Source organism: Diabrotica virgifera, chromosome 8 (genome assembly GCF_917563875.1).
Source record: "Diabrotica virgifera virgifera chromosome 8, PGI_DIABVI_V3a".
NCBI classification, from domain to species: domain Eukaryota; kingdom Metazoa; phylum Arthropoda; class Insecta; order Coleoptera; family Chrysomelidae; genus Diabrotica; species Diabrotica virgifera.
In genome coordinates, this window is record NC_065450.1 from 98,540,424 (window position 1) to 98,553,753 (window position 13,330).

The window sequence follows — 13,330 nt, forward strand, 5'->3', positions numbered from 1 at the left end:
AAAGTGCACTTTGAATAGTGGTTGTAGAAAAATAACTATTTTCTAATTTTTAGAGATGTCAATAATAGTGTAAATTTAAAACCGCGATTGAATTCCGCCGTTGCGTTAGTCGCCATCTTGATTTTAAATAAGAACCGTTTTTGCTCAATATCTCCGCCATTTTCAACTTTTCTACAAAAACTGCGAGTATTGAAATAATTGTTGAAAATGCAATTTCCTATAATTTTTTTTATTCCAAATAATTTTGAGAGGCTGATATTTTCCGAGTTATGGGGGAGAATAGTGACAGAGCATAATTATTGAATTATCTCGTTTTTTTTTATTAGTTTTGCTAGAAAAATGTACCTGTACAAAAATAGAGAGAATTAAATTTTATACTTTTGATCTCTTTCAATTTTTTGCTAAAATCAATATTTAAGATAGGACGTATGCGGTAAAGGCGCGAGCGTAAGACCTGATTGGTTTTATAGCAGTTGTTTTTGTACAATATCTCCGCCATTTTCAACTTTTCGACAAAAATGATAGGAACTGAAATTGTTCCAAATAAATCACATTTACAATTATTACGATTTCTTTTTATCAATTTTTTTTCGTGCGGTCTACATTTTCCTAGTTAATTGTACTTACAGTAGACGCCTATATTTTTGACTCGGATATTATTGCATGTAACTTTTCTTTATTCTAAAAATATAAAAATCCTTTTAACCACTTAAAGTCCCTGTATTTTAGCTATCTGTCGGCAAATTTTTAGGTATGTCAGAGGACATGTATTTAGGGAGTTGAGGAAAGTGTAAAAAATGGCGTTTTTACATTTCCCACAGTAAAATTTGATCGAAAAGATCAAAATAACTTAATAATGCCATATAACGACATTTTTGAGTCTCTTCTGTTGAAACATTAGTTATCCATTGATACTGCAGGATAAAATATACAAATTTATTTAAATAAATATCAAACCACTGTAAAATCGCCAAAAATGATATTTAAAACATCATCATCATCATCATCATTGGCTCTACAACCCATGGTGGGTCTTGGCCTGTTCCAGAATCAGCTACCATTCCTTCCTATCCTTCGCCTTGGTTTTCCAAGTGCCGAGATATTTAAAACACTTAACGAAAAAACGGCTGTACGGGCTTAAATGTCTTATTTTTATGTTACGCAGATGCTAGATACCAAGTTTCAGACAAATCGGAGATCTTCAAGTGTTTGTCTGAGTGATTTAACATGGAATGTACCTAATATTTACGTAGTCTTATTCCTTTTCGATTCCAACTATTTTTGGCAACTTATAACTTCTCCACTAAGTCTACGTTTTTCTGATTGTATTTGTCTTTGTGAATTTATTGAATAAAGATCCAATCAGAATAGAGATCCTTTTGTATTGTCACAAAGAAATCTGAATATAGTATTTTTGAAGAGATTTATCATCTATTTATAAGTCATAAGCTACGACAATAGCCAAAATAGAAGAAGACCAGTATTTAGTTAGTAAATACATCGGAGCTAAATCCTGCAAAACAGTTTGTTAATAAGTAATGCACAATAGCTAGATTACTCTGTTACTCTGATTCAGACTTTGATATTTTCTGTCTCTTCATATAATAAAGGCGATAGGTAACAGAAGTGATATAAAATATTAAAATTTAATATACTGAAATGTGCTTTACTTATTACTAAATAAAAGGGGTAACTAACAGTTTGTAATAAAATTTGGTAAAAAAATATTTTGGTAGTAGATATATATATAATATTCTGAAACTTCTTGTTTCCATTTTGTTCTGCATTCTTTTATTTTTTTATTAAGTAGATATTCCTATTTCTCGTTGTCTTTATTTCTCTGTTTATCAAGTTTTGTCATTCCTTTCATACATCTGAGTAATTTTATTTCGCTAGTTTCTCTTTAAGAGTTATAGTAGAGGAGGAAAGTATGCTAAATTTGCAGTTACTCGAGCGTTATGTAAACCTATTGGGTTGTGAAAAGTAGGTCCTAAAACAAACAAAAGTTAAGTTTTCCATAAAGTAGGAAACTTTCGATTTTTAATTTAATTTTCCATTTTCAACAATCGTTTTTCCCGATTATAGCGCCGTCTATCCATAATTCGAAAAAATGGGTCGAATAAAAGTTACTTGTTTTTTACGTAAGGAATCTAAATCTGCAATAAAAAACGGGGGCTCCTATTTAAGATTTTAAAGTAACCCACCTCCGTGGGAATCGTGTTTGATGTCATTCATTTTTCAAAAATACTGAATATGTGTATTTTTCAGTTTTTCGATGTGATGTTTATTTCGCAAATTATTCGCGTTTTTTTTTTGTGAAACTCCCCCCCCCCCACTCCCGCTCAAATCGTCAGATTTTTCAAACATACACTGTTTTGCATGTACTTAACTTACCTTATCCTAATCTATCGATTTCGAGTTTTTCTAAAGATAGATTCTTTTATTCGGGTCCCCCTTAACGAACTTCCCTGTATTAAGAGCCAATATATGGTAGAGGTACATTTACAGGGTTCAAGGTTTTTTGAGTAACTGCAAAAGTCCCCGCTTGGACTCCCCTACCATTACCTGTTTGCATTATTACCAATCTCTCACATCCATATATTTAAGACAGTAGGTGTGGCCACCTTATAAAATTTACCATTGTATCATTTCTGGTCTTATTCTTCAATATTTTTTATTTGTTTTGAATATATTATATTGAAGGTTGGCAATTTTCTTATCAGTATACCTATCTTTCTTGAAACTTGTCTAATAAGTTACTTAGTTGGTATGATTCACTTGTTCTAGTAAATGAGCGTCAAATACTATTTTTTATCTTATGGGGTATTTATCTTCAAAGACCATAAGTTTGTTATTGAAATTCTTATATACTATATATTGATTATTAGCTGGTCATCGCCAAACAGTACTGTTTGTATTTATGTATATTAGTCTACGCACAGTCTGCTAAACAGTCCTTCCGTCTTCTCTTTAGAGATTTTCCTCTACCTCTCTGTCCATCAACTTATAACAGCTATATCCTTCGTCCCACATAGTCTTAATTTTGATGTCTGCTGTGGCCAAACCATTGCACTCTTTGTTCTGGAATCTTTTTCAAGACTGTAGTTACCCAGGCTATTTCCCTAACCAAGTCTTTCCTGAGCATATCCCTTCTAGTCTTAGCCAACATCAACCATAACGTATTCACTTTAGCTATCTCTATTTTCTTTTCCTAAATCTTTACAGGCCGCACTTCACTGCCATACACCAACGCAGTAGTGATGTTGATTATAGTTACTTTCGAGTATTCGTTACAAATCGTTAATTTGGATAAAGTAATCATTTACAGTATTCGTTACTTTGATTACTATGATTACTTTTGTTACTTTTATATTTGAGTACCGGTAGTCATATCGAGCATCGTATTTCTCAATAGGTAGCTATTTTGTATAGGTATTCAGATATAACAACGACCTTCACCGATCTGATTAAGGGATAAAAATGATTTGATTACTATGATTACTTTTGTATTTGAGTACCGGTAATCATATCGAGAATCGTTTTTCTCAGTAGGTAGGTTTGTATAGGTATTCCGATATAACAACGACCTTCACCAGTCTGTTTAAGGGATAGAAATGATTTGATTACTATGATTACTTTTGTTACTTTTGCATTTGAGTACTGGTAATCATATCGAGAATCGTATTTCTCAGTAGATAGGTATTTTGTAAAGGAATTCCGATATAATAACGACCTTCACGAAGTACGAAGTAATCAGAGTAATCAAAGTAGATACAATACTCGTTACTCGCTCTGTTACGATTGGTACGAAGTAATCAGAGTACCTAATCAAAGTAATCAAAGTAGATATAATAGTCGTTACTCGCTCTGATACGATTGGCACGAAGTAACGAAGTAAGCAGAGTAATAAAAGTAGATACAAGAGTCGTTACTCGCTCTAATACGATTAGTATGAAGTAACGAAGTAATCAGAGTAATCAAAGTAGATACAATAGTCGTTACTAGCTCTGGTACGATTGGTACGAAGTAACGAAGTAATCAGAGTAATCAAAGTAACGATTTGCCTCTCTGTATAGTAATCGTTACTTTCGGTATTCGTAAGTAACGAGTACTTTGTAACGGATAGTTACTTTTTCAACATCACTACAACGCAGGTTTCACCATACTCTTGCACATCTTTCCTTTCAGCCCTTCCCCGATTTGCGATCACAGACCACCCCACTCATTCGCTTGTAGTTAAACGAACCAGCAAGACGTGCTGGATACATTGTATCCTTTCTGCAATTTCTCGACCTTAGTGTCCCATTTTGAGTTATGTTGTAGCCAACGTCCAAAATGTATTACTGGTCCTAGTTTTTCACCAAGCAATGCAATCTCCTCAACCATTTGAATAATCTAGGGCTACATCTCAGAACGTTTTCGGAATAAAAAGTTCATTATCAGTGCTGTTAATCTGAAGTGAGTATAACCGTTTTAATGAAAGCAAACGTTAAATTGAAATTTTGACTAAGGTTGAAAAATACAAGTTGGTTATACTTACAGGTTTTTAATATGCTTGAGCCACCAAAATATATGGGTAAAAACCCTTTAAATGTTGTGCAATTATAGAAAGTTTACATATTTATATTAAATTTAAGTGATGTTTAAAATAATCCTAGATATAACATCAGACATCACAGTAATCTCCACACAACACGTGGGTTGCTTGTCCGGTGGTTATAACCTCACATTACAGGCTTTAATAAATAATGTTAGGGGTACACATTAAAAATTTTTCCAGTCCTAGATGTTTTTAAACATAAAAGGCCGTTTTTAAACATAAATTTTCCGCCTCTTTTAACTTGTCATCCATAGATGGTGTTAGTTGCATCTTTACCCCGAAAAGATGACAAAGATTTGATTCCAGTTCAGTGCTCCCACAGAGGTACTCTGATTTTTCTGATATTTATTTAAAATCGAAATACGTACTATAAGCACGTAGTGGAGGCCCTGTGCTGTAATCAAGTATGAATCATCTTTGATTTCAGTTTATTTTTTTCACTTTTGTGAGTATAAAGGAACTAGTTCGCTAAAGATTATTGTCACGGTGAACGACAAGTTGTGAATGCAATTTAAGATTCCCTTTTAAGACGTCAGGGCACAATAATCCGAATTTTAGTTTTCCGCCTTTTTTAACTTGTCATAAATGGCCATATTATCTTCTAAGTTTAATAATTCATAATAATGTATTAATATAACGTACTTTATTGTAAATCCATCCGCAATAGGTATTGATGTTTGCATACCCACAACTTAAGAATATTAACTTGTTGCTATTTCATTTTTATAAGCATTTAATATTTTCCATCTTTAATATTCAGGGTAGATTAACTTTCAACCCCAACACATTGATGTTTGTTACTGTTATAATTTCAGTATCACTAATTTTTTCAAATTGTTGTCTAGAGTAACAAACATACTAGGCGAGCGGCACGCCCCTAATTTGAGGCTTAGAAATCGATAAAGCGACCATGATAGGTGAATGGCAAATTTTGGTCATTCTTTATATTCTCGAGGTCGCCGAATCCGAATATGAAGTTTATTTTTATCTAGAATTGGTGGAACATGTTCAAACATCAAATTTTATGCAAAATTCGAAAAATCGGTTTTGGTGATTTTTCATATTTACCTCGCTGTATCTTTGGTCGCTGTAAATCATTGCTTTTGAAAATTTTATTGTGTCATTTTTCAAGTATTTAGATAACAACGAGCTTTGTCCAAATGTTTAAACAGATTAAAAGAGGTGTTGTTAATTTTTTACCATTTGGTCGTCAGATTTCGTTAGTTTCATGGTTAGTTAAAAAAGTTGAGTGACAAACTTTTTAGTTTATAGTTTTAACCAACACACTAATAAAACGTAATTCATGAAGACGTTTTCTGGAAAACTTCAAGTCAAAATATGCAATAGGAAAAAAGTTATTTGGCACCCCCCCCCCCCCCCAAAAAACGTTTATTTCTCTAGATACTGACCATGGTGTGGTGAATGGCTAATTTTTGTCTTATTTTATGTTTTTGATGGTGCTGAAAACGAAAATGAGGTTTATTTTGAATTTTTAGATGGGGGAACATTGTCAAAATCGCAATTTTAGACTAAAAATAAGAAAAAATGAAATCACGTTTTTCTTAAAATTAAAAGTTGCACCATTTTTTTCTATAAAACATTTTATTCTTTGTACCTCATATTTGAACACCAACTTGATTAAAAAGCTAAATTTCAAATTTTGTCACTCAACTTTTGCGATTAAACTTTGGAATTCAGGAATCTACACCTTTTGCTTTAAACAAGTCATAAGTTTTATTATAAAAAAGACAGAAAGATTGAAACAGAACAGGCACCATTGTCTTCAAAAATGTAACAAATATATACTATAACAATTTCAGAAAAAAAAATATTAAAATTGAATAGAGTTGTAGCGAGTTAAAAGCAAAAAAATGTGATTTCATTTTTTTTATTTTTAGGGTCACATTGCGATTTTGCCAATGTTCCTCCACGTAAAATTCAAAATAAACCTAATTTTTAACCCATTAATAAACCCATCAAAAACATAAAGAATGACCAAAATTAGCCATTCTCCACACCGTGGTCATCACACCACAAAGTATCTCGAGAAATAAGCGTTTTTAGGGGTATGCCGCTCGTCTATAAAGTCACATAAATTTTGTCCTGTTGCATATTTTGACTTAAAATTTTCCAGAAAACTTATTCATGAATTATTATACTTTATTCCTGTGTTGGTTAAAATTATAAACTAAAAAGTTTGTCACTCAACTTTTTTAAGTAAATATGAAACTAACGAAATCTAACGTCAAAATGTTTAAAAATTAAAAATTCCTCTGTTAACTTGTTTAAACAGTTTGGACAAAGCTCGTTGTACTTCAAAGATGACACAGTAAAATTTTCAAAGGGAAATATTTACAGCGACCAAAGATACAGCCAGGTAAAGTAGAAAAATCTCAAAATTTATTTTTCGCATTTTTGCATAAAATTTGATTTTTGAACATGTTCCATCAATTCTAGATAAAAATAAGCTTCATATTTAAATTCAGCGACCTCGAAAACATAAAGAATCACCAAAACTGGTCATTCACCTTAAAGTTGATTTTCGTGGTCGGTATAACGTAATTTTAGAGGTTGCTGCCGCTCGCCTATACATATACATGCTTCCGCTTGCATTGACAGTTTGGTTCTGACGTCCTTCAAAAATGCCGTTCAAACCAGTTGCTGTCCGTACCTAATGTGAAGACATAACCTCGGACAAGCAACCCACGGGTTTTGTCGGGAGTCTTGTGATGCCTGATGTGATGATGTGATATCTAGGATTATTTTAAACATCGCTTTAAAAATATAAAAGTGTAAACTTTCTACAGGGTGATTGATTAGTAGGGTAAAGCTCAATAGCTCCGCTATAGTAATAGATAGCAATAAAAGTTAATAACAAACATTTTAGCCACCTTTGAGCTTCACATTACAAAATTAGTTAGAATGTTACAGGGTGTTCGATAACACAGTGGCAGACCTAACTTATGTTTTTTTAAATGGAACACCCTATATTTTATTTTATATTCGAAATCCTGCTAACTTCTCCATCTCAAAAATATAAAGGTTTGTAATGTTATACAGGGTATTTACAAAGTTATAACCAATTTTGTATGAAAATCGTAACAAGTTCAACTCCCTGTATAAATAAAAATAAGCACAACAGCAATGGTTTATTAATGCCATATTTTTTATTTATTGTGAAAATTTTTAAGAATTATTGATATTGCTAATTTTCTTTATATCAAATACAGGGTGAGTCAAAACGCAAGTACATTATTTTCTCAGTAATGTTAAATGGAACACCCTGTATTTTATATCATTATTGAAAAGTAACATTAACGTACTTTAATTTTTATATAACATTCCCTGTGCCCAAATTTATTAATTTTCGAGATATTTTCATTTTTCGTAGCAAATTATTTTAGGTGTTTAAATTTATCTAAATTTTAAGTAAGCCATGACTGAATTGACAATTGAAGATTACAGATTATCAATCCGGTAATCAATGTAACACTGTAGCAAATAAAGAAACTATCATTGAATGAGCTACTTAGTCTAAGGAGCATTTGTAAATTAACCGAAATACACTTTGTATTCTATTTTTCATCTCATCCCGAGGTATTTTATAAACTTCATTATTAACGTAACCCCAAAAAAATCAGTCCAGTTTATTAAATTCTGGTGATTTGGGTGGCCACGCTACTGGTCCATTGAAAAATGAAATTATCTCGAAAACTAATAAATTTAGACATAGGGAATGTTATCTAAAAATTAAAGTACGGTAATGGTACTTTTCAATAGTGATATAAAATACAGGGTGTTCCATTTTAAATTACTGAGAAAATAATGTACTTGCGTTTTGACTCACCCTGTATTTGATATAAAGAAAATTAGCAATATCGACCATGCTTGAAAATTTTGACAATACGTTAAAAAATATGGCATTAATAAACCATTGTTGCTTTAGAAAAAGAAAATAATCGTTTTCGTTTTGATTCAATTCGAGTCTCTTGCCATCCTCTGACACAGTGTTTCTGGGTCTCTACCCTTTATCGAAGAGGCTATTGCAAGTAGACTCTTTGTTATTTTGCTTATTTTTATTTATACATGGAGTTGAACTTGTTACGATTTTCATATAAAATTGGTTATAACTTTGTAAATACCCTGTATAACATAACAAACCTTTATATTTTGTGATGGAGAAGTTAACAGGATTTCGAATTTAAAATAAAATATAGGGTGTTCCATTTAAAAAAACATAAGTTTGGTCTGCCACTGTGTTATCGAACACCCTGTAACATTCTAACTAATTTTGTAATGTGAAGCTCAAAGGTAGCTAAAATTTTTGTTATTAACTTTTATTGCTATCTATTACTATAACGGAGCTATTGAGCTTTACCCTACTAATCAATCACCCTGTATAATTGCACAACATTTAAAGGGTTTTTACCCATATATTTTGGTGGCTCAAGCATGTTAAAAACCTATAAGGATAACCAACTTCTATTTTTCAACCTTAGTCAAAATTTCAATTAAACGTTTGCTTTCATTAAAATGGTTATACTCATTTCAGATTAACAACACTGATGATGAACTTTTTATTCCGGAAAAGTTCTGTAATGTAGCCTTTTAAGGGATTTTTAAAGAAAATATACACCTTTTATAGTGTCTTACTAATGTTTGTGATGATAATGGTATACAGTCAGCTACAAGAAATTATTTTCCTTGTGGAAATCATTTTTGATAAAGTGTACGTACATAGTCGTTACCAGATTTTATAATACAAAAATATGCTTAGCTCTATTTTTTGTCGATGCCTGTATGCTTGTAAAATGTTAAGGATCTAAAATATAATCAAATTAATAATGTGTTTGAAAAAATGAGAATTGGTTTGTATGTTTTAATATTTATCTTATAAAGAAAACATTGAAAGTGTATGAAAGCTGTTTTGAAAATAAGGTTAGTATTTTGTTACCAGTTGGTAACAATAGTTCTTAAATTAATTTAATTAGGTTTGCTTTAGACTGTGCTTTATCATATTAATGCTGTTAAGCACATTGCTTTATCATACCGTTAAACACATAAATCATTATTCATTTCATTTATCTTCATAACAGAAATAAAATATTATAATATTATAATATACAGTGTGTAACAAAAAGGCAGGTCATAAATTAAATCACATATTATGGGACCAAATATATTTTGATTGAACCTATTTTACCTAGTACAAATGTGCACATAAAAAAAGTTACAGCCCTTGGAAGTAACAAAATTAAAATCGATTTTTCCAATATATCAAAAACTAATAGAAATTTTTTTAAAAACAGTAAAAAGTAAAAGTGAAATGTGTGCACCCCAAAAAATTTTATGGGGGTTTTGTTCCCTAAAATAAAATATTTGTGTACGACCAGTTAAATTATTATTGTGGTATTTTTTGCCTGTTAGTACCTACTTTTTCGATAAACCAGTCTTTATTGAGATATTTTGAACATTTGTAAAATCCACCACATATTTTTAAATGGTGGGTTAAGTTAGATTAGAGAGAACTGGTAATCATATTCTATAATCTTACTTAAACCATTACAAATATGTGGTGGGTTTTGCAAATTTTCAAAATATCTCGATAAAAACTGGCTTGTCAAAAAAGTACTAAGAGGAAAAAAGCTTTAAAAACATTGTATTTAACTAATGGTAGGTACTACAATAATAATTTAATTGAGGAACAAGTCTAAGGGAACAAAACTCCCATAAAATTCCGGCCATAAGAATGCCACCTGTCCATTTTCAATAAAAAATCCCTAATAGTTTTCGATATATTGGAAAAAATCGATTTTCATCTTGTAACTTCAAAGGGCTATATAACTTTTTATGTGCACATTTGTACTAACAAGATAAGTTAGGTTAAATCGAACTATTTTTGGTCCCAGAATATTTGATTTCATTTATGACCTGCTTTTTTGTTACACCCTTTATATTATTATTAAATAAAGTTATTTAATAACTTTAATAATAGAAGTCCTTTAGAATCACTTACATATTGTTTTTCTATCAAATAGGTTTTTAGGAAAATATTAATTACTCTGTGTAATAGGTAGTTACCTACTACATAATAACATAGGCATTAAAAAAAGTTATTGTCATTCAAAATTAAAACATGCAGTTAATGCAAGTGATGCAAACACAAGTTAAATAAATAAATAATTATAGGTACATACTTGACAAGATTGGTATAAATAAATGTTACTTTAAATATTCTGTTATATTCGAATGCAGGTGACGAATCAAAATATTCAACAGCAAAAGTATGTCATTGCGATGAAACAGCAATGTATCACAGGGAACAGGCATATGGTATTAAAGTTCTACCATCTATCTAAGAGACTCATTAATATTCAGCTCAGCGGATTGCTATTGTTCGAGGTGTGAAATTACATAAACTAGTGATCATTTCATAAAACAGGTAGATCCCTTGTTTGGAATTCCACACCTAGAAAAACAGCACTCCCCTGACCTGAATATTAATGAGTCTCTTAGATACCTGGTGCTACTATATCAAGTTGTTCAATGTATGTAATTCTATCGGCTATCTTGGTGACTGGAGTTGCCATGAAAATAATGAGCTCATTACTTATTTATGGTTTAACTTTAGTAACTTAGTACCTATGTTTCTAGCAAATTAATTAATTGAGAATAAAATACATATTTTTTTATTCACCCCTTTAATTTTTTATATTCATCCCTGCTCGCTACCCCTCTTTTCGCCACGTAGTGTTCCGCCTCTGGAGATTTTGCTTAGATACGTCATGATCTACCTATTTCCAAACTTTGGTGCACTATCTCGATCACGAACATCACAAAAAACCCCTTATATTTTTTATATTTACCCCTGCCCGCCACCCCTTTGTAACCCTAGCAGCGTTCCGCCCCTGAAGATTTTGCTTAGTTAAGTCATGATCTACTTATTCCCAAATTTTGGAGCACTATCTCGATCACGAACGTCACAAAAAACTCCTTATAATTTTTATATTCTTTTTTTTTTTTGAAAAATGGCTTTGGCAGAGCCAATTAGCCAGATTTTTATATTCACTTCTGCTCGCCACCCCTTGGTAAATATTCGCAGCTGTCCGCCCCTGGAGATTTTGCTTAATTACGTCATAATCTACTTATTCCCAAAAAATTTTGTGTACTATCTCGATCACGAGCGTCACAAAAAAAAAGAATAAAAACCGCGGCTTCGACCCCTTATAAATACCCTCGTCCCCGGCTCTGCTGTTTGCCCGTATGGGAAAGTGATGTACACAACTAATTCAGCATGTCCCCGTATAGTTTGTCCATATTACTTATCACGAGCAAAATCCGCTTCTATCACTCCGACTATTAGTAATACAATAACTAAATCTCACCTCAAATAATCACAAATTTAATTCACAGTATTTTGTTATAATTACACATTTTAAATATTAAATATATGTATTGTAAATTAAATCGTCAATGTGAGAATACGGACTATCGAAAATTATATTGAAATATATTAAACAAAATAAAGAAGAAGATTTTTTTTTTTTTTTATTTAAAACACAAAACCACATCAACGGCGCAGGGTTATTAGTGGATATGACAATACAAAGTATTACATTAAATATATAATACAATTTAATTTAATATTATACAATTTGATGTCTTTTAAATATGTTAACACTGATGAAACTTTTTTGGTGAGGATTGTCTTGAGGTCATCGTCTGTGATTCTATGGGATCTTCTTTCTTTTTGAAATTGAGGACACTCTTAACGTGATTGGCTTAGCTTCTAGGTCTGTTCTTACAAGGATGGCTACTCCGCCACTTGCCTGTTGTGCTATTCTATTTTTTGGAAAACATTGGTAGTTTTGAAGATTAATATTGTATTGCTTAAAATGGGTTTCTTGAAGACATAAGATCTTAGGGCATGTTTCGTTTATTAGAAGTTTTAATTGTTCTAAATGGGTGTAGAAACCATTGATATTCCACTGTAATATATAGGGGTTAGATTAGACATTTTCGAGTTCTGACTGAGAATGTGTTTCATCGGTCTCCTCTGTGGAAGAGAAATTATTGGGGCTTAGTTTCTTTCTTAATCGAGTTATATTATTTTTTAATTTTGAATTGTGGGTATAAGCGTGAACAAAATTAAGGATCTGAATTAATTCGGCTGTTTCGTTCGAATAGTTTTTTGAGGTTATTTCGGGATGTTTTGCGTTTAATGTGTTTTCGAGAAAGTCACATATTTCGTCGAAGTTAAGGACAAATGGTGGTGATCTGTATGCGATTTTGTCTTTAATTGTCTCTAGGGAAAGTAAAAGTTCATCTCGAGAATTTCTTTTAGACGTTTTTGTTTTTTTCTTTGATTTCCTTGTTACTGGAGAAGTGAAGATATGAGAATCGGTCTGTGTGGTATTTTCGTTGATTTCTGGAGACGATGAGATGAGCCTTTTTGGATGTTTTGTGACGTTTGGAATAATTTTAGGTTGTGTTATTTCTAATGGAGTAAGATTGCTGATCTTGTTGGAAGTTGATGATGTTGTTATTTTTAAAGTGTTTGTTTCATTTGTATTATTTGTAGGTCTTGACATGTCGTCAGTTTCTATGGTAGATTCTAATTGGTTATTAGAGACCTGTACGTCTGGGATCTGATCTAATATATTTTGGGAAGATGCTGGGTGATCGTTAGAGGTGGATATTAAGGCTTTGTCAGAAGGTTTTTGTTCTGTT

At 31.6% G+C, this 13,330-nt stretch overlaps 1 protein-coding gene across 1 annotated transcript in view; it reads left to right on the forward strand.

The window, feature by feature from the left end:
* LOC114342607 (disco-interacting protein 2) overlaps nt 1-13,330 on the forward strand; it is a 1,011,532-nt gene that overhangs the window by 768,711 nt on the left and 229,491 nt on the right. The gene's annotated exons all lie outside the window — the stretch shown is intronic.